We start from the raw sequence: 1,193 nt of genomic DNA on the forward strand, positions 1-1,193 counted from the left end.
TATATATATATATATATATATATATATGTATGTATGTATGTGTGTATATGTTTGTGTCTGTGTTTGTCCCCCCCAACATCGTTTGACAACTGATACTGGTGTGTTAAGGTCCCCGTAACTTAGTGGTTCGGCAAAAGAGACTGATAGAATAGGTACTAGGCTTACAAAGAATAAGTCCTGGGGTCGATTTGCTCGACTAAAGGCGGTGCTCCAGCATGGCCACAGTCAAATGGCTGAAACAAGTAAAAGAGAAGTACTTATTATCCACATTCCTAGCATTGTAATGTGACTGATGTGTAACGTTTCCTGAAAGTCAATGGGTAAAACTGAGACCTTCAAACAACTGCTTGTGATGACTGAATTGCTTCTTTCTAGATCAATCTTATAACATTAAGATAGAAAATATATATATAGATATATATATATGTGTGCAGATGTGGTAAGAAGCTTGCTTCCCAACCGCATGGTTTCGGGTTCAGTCCCACTGCGTGGCACCTTGGGCAAGTGTCTTCCATTATAGCCTCAGGCTGACCAAAGCCTTATGAGTGGATTTGGTAGATGGAAACTGAAAGAAGCCCATCATATATATATATATGTCTGTGTTTGTCTCCCACCATCACCTGACAACTGATGTTGGTGTGTTTACATCCCCATAACGTCACAGTTTGGCAAAAGGGACTGATACAATAAGTACTGGGCTTACAAAGAATAAGTCCTAGGATCGATTTGTTTGACTAAAGACGGTGCTCCAGCATGGTCACAGTCAAATAACTGAAACAAGCAAAATAATACGTGTGTATATATATATATATATATATATATATATATATATATTGCAGCGTGGAAGGTGTTTATAAGCCATTTAAAATAACACACAAAAACCGTTAGATTCATATATATATATTACAAATTAAAAATTAAAATAAACATAATCCTGCATTACTTGTTGCCACACGTAAAGCTAAGTTTTCCTCCATATCTGTTTCAAGACAAGTGTTAGTGTCAAAGCTATAAAACATGCTCAGACATGATTTTTATGGACAACAAACACCAGATCTTTCTCTTGAGCTTTTACTGTGTTAGGTTTAACCTGAATGGTTTGAAGTGGAAGGTAGGTGGTGGGGGCAGATTTGCTGAGCAGAAATCAACCTGTTGCTTGATATTGAGTATTAATGCGAAGATAATAACCTCTT

The sequence above is a fragment of the Octopus bimaculoides genome, chromosome 6, assembly GCF_001194135.2.
Source record: "Octopus bimaculoides isolate UCB-OBI-ISO-001 chromosome 6, ASM119413v2, whole genome shotgun sequence".
NCBI lineage: Eukaryota > Metazoa > Mollusca > Cephalopoda > Octopoda > Octopodidae > Octopus > Octopus bimaculoides.